This window comes from Fukomys damarensis, unplaced genomic scaffold, assembly GCF_012274545.1.
Source record: "Fukomys damarensis isolate Sample0158 unplaced genomic scaffold, DMR_v1.0_HiC HiC_scaffold_17, whole genome shotgun sequence".
NCBI lineage: Eukaryota > Metazoa > Chordata > Mammalia > Rodentia > Bathyergidae > Fukomys > Fukomys damarensis.
Genome location: NW_022900929.1, coordinates 19,095,299 through 19,098,131, shown reverse-complemented (window position 1 = coordinate 19,098,131; position 2,833 = coordinate 19,095,299). Strand labels below are relative to the sequence as shown.

The 2,833-nt window shown below is 50.5% G+C and overlaps 1 pseudogene; it reads left to right on the top strand.

Annotated features, from left to right (window-relative positions):
- The window catches only part of LOC104858748, a 6,134-nt pseudogene extending 3,567 nt beyond the window's left edge, over positions 1-2,567 (top strand).
- The last annotated feature ends 266 nt before the right edge of the window (positions 2,568-2,833 follow it).

The following is a 2,833-nucleotide window of genomic DNA, read 5'->3' as shown; positions in this document are numbered from 1 at the left end:
TAACAGGGATTGAACAACTCAGGACCTTGCAAGGCAGGCACAGTGCCAGTGAGCTACATCCCCCAAGAGTATAGATTGTTAATGAAACAGATAAGATTTTGGAAAAAGGTGAGATAGAAGAGCTATTGTGAAGCATGCACATTTGCAGTTTTTTAGTACCTGTTTGTAATCACGTTATTCAGTGAAGGCACAATAAATAAACAAACAAATTTTGAGGCAGGGTCGTTGGGTTCAAACTTGAGATCCTCTTGCCTCAGCCTCCCAGAGTGCTAGGATTTTGTAGACATGCAACGCCATGCCCCACCACCAGTTCTGTGGTTTTCCTTTTTGTGGATGTGCCACAGCTTGTTTATCTGCGATAAACATTTGGGTGGGTCCTAGTTTGGGGACATCCTGGATAAGGCTGCCATGAGTGGTTTTATCTAAACCTTGGGTGAATAGCTGAGAGTGGAATATTTGGATTTTAGGGCACATTTATGTTTAGGTTTACATTTTTCTTTTCTTTTGTTTGTTTGTTTGTACCTGGGATCCAACTCAGGACCTTGCACTTTCGAAGCAGGCAGTGGAACCACTGAGCTAAAGCCCTGGTCCTACATTTACATTTTTCTTTCTCTTTTGGGGGGGGGTCCATATTAAGGACTAAACCTAAGAATATTCTACCACTGAGCTAAAACCCAGTCCCCCCCCCTTTTTTTTTTTTTGGTACCGGGGATCGAACTCGGGTCCTTGCGCCTGCAAGGCAGGCCACCAAACCGCTGAGCTAAATCCCTGGCCCTAAATAGAAGATTTTTTTTTTTAAAGGGACTGGGTCAGGTACATTCACATTTAACCCTTAAAAATCAAGCCGGGCGTGGTGGCGCACTCCCATAACCCCAGCATTCGGGAGGCTGAGGCCGGAGGATGGCTGTGAGTTTGAGACCAGCCTGGGCTATACAGTGAGTTCCGGGTCAGAGCACTTGCCTAGCACGTGTGAGGCCCTGGGTTTGATTCCCAGCATTGCAAATACATCAGTAAGTAATTTTAAAAATATACAATTTTTAGAAAGATGCTGGGGGTGCAGCTCAGTGATACCGTGCCTGCCTGCCTGCTTGACAAGTGCAAGGTCCTGAGTTCGATCTTCGGTACCGGAAAAAAAATTAATAAATAAAAATTTTAGAGAGAGACACGCTAACAGGGTACAGTGGTGTGTTCCTGTAATCTCAGCATTCTGGGAGGCTGAGGCAGGAGGATTGCAAATTCAAGACCTGCCTGAGCCTTTTAACAAGTTAAGGAGCCCCTGTCTCAAAATAAAAAGGACTGGAGATGCTGCGCAGAGGGAAGGGGGAAGCCGTGGGGGAAGGAAGCAGCAGGCCTGTGAGGGCGGCGCCCTGTGGGATCTCTTCTCCAGAGCGCCAGCCCAAGCCACCAAGCCCAGCTAAGGCCCCTTCCCCACTTGTGCGAGGAAGCCCCTCAGGGCCAGGGCAGCGGCTGGGCGGGGGCCTCCGGGGTCCGCTGTTACTTCCAGGAGCTACGTGGGGCCGGTCAAAGAGGTGGTGCGGTTTGTGGGATCCAGCCGAGCCCTCCCCACTTCGTTCCTCCTGTCCCACAGTGGGGACAGCACAGAGGATGGGGACAGTCACGGGAGGAGCCGCGGCCAGGCCACCAGAGGAGGTCGAGGTCGAGCAGAGCTGCTGGCGGCCTCCTGTCCGGCCCGCCCCACCCACCCTGAGCCGGGCCCAGGGCCGTGGCTGGCGAGCAGCTGCAGGTAAGGAGGGGAGGGGCGGGAGCAACCTGAGCCAAACCTGCTGAACCAGACGGGCTTCTGAGGCTCCCGGGCCGCGGAGCCCCGAGGCCCTGGTGCCCCAGCCCTGCTGCCAAGGCAAAAGCAAATGAGGGAGAGAGAGATCTGATAGAATAACTAGAGGGGAAGAAAGTTCATATCACGGATACTCCTCATTGAAAAGGTCCGACAAGTCTCCCTGTCATCCTGAACCTGTACAGATGGTTCCTGGTGACAGCTGTATAATAAACTGTGTGTGGTGAGGTCACCAGCTCAGATTTATTTGACTGTATAAAAATATGTGATGGTAGCTTTCTGCTACCGGGCTCACTTCAGGCAGTAATGACGATGTATTTAGCAGGCAAAGAAATGAAATGAAATGAAAAACCATCTTAAATTCAAATCATCCTAAATTCACAAATCAAAAATCAGGGAGAAGAATCAATATCCGTTTTCCCAACACACCATGATACAGTTTGTCATTTAACAATGATCTTGGGCTTAAAGGGACCCAAACATGAACATTAGGGTTCTCAATTCAGGATTAGAGAATGTTAACCTGAGTAGTAATCTCATAGGGCTCACCCATCCTTTCCTGGGACCAAAACCTTACCGGGGGATGATAAATGCAACCCAATCCAAATAATTTTCAGTCACATCAAATTATCTCCGGGGCCGCGGACCCCTGAGCCCCTGGTGCCCCAGCCGGGCTCCCACCTCTGGGCCGCACCCGCGCCCTCTGCACGACTTTCATGTCCCGCCAAGCGCTGCTCCGTGCTTTCCCATCCAGGTGAAATGTGCGGTGTGATCGAAAAATATGGTGAATGCGTGTTTTTCAGAAACGTATAACAGTACAAAACACATGGCCATGATTCTCTCAACGTCTGTTCCCCTGGCTTCCAACCTACCGGTCCTGTCGTCCTCGACACTTTCTGAACCAGCTCAGCTCCGGGGTCCTCTTTCCTGTCTTTAGTTGCACCGTGGTGGCTGCCTTGATGTCCTGAATCCAGTCGAAATGTTTCCCTTTCGTGCCCATTTTGATGTGGGGGAAGAGCCAGAAGTTACATGGTGGGT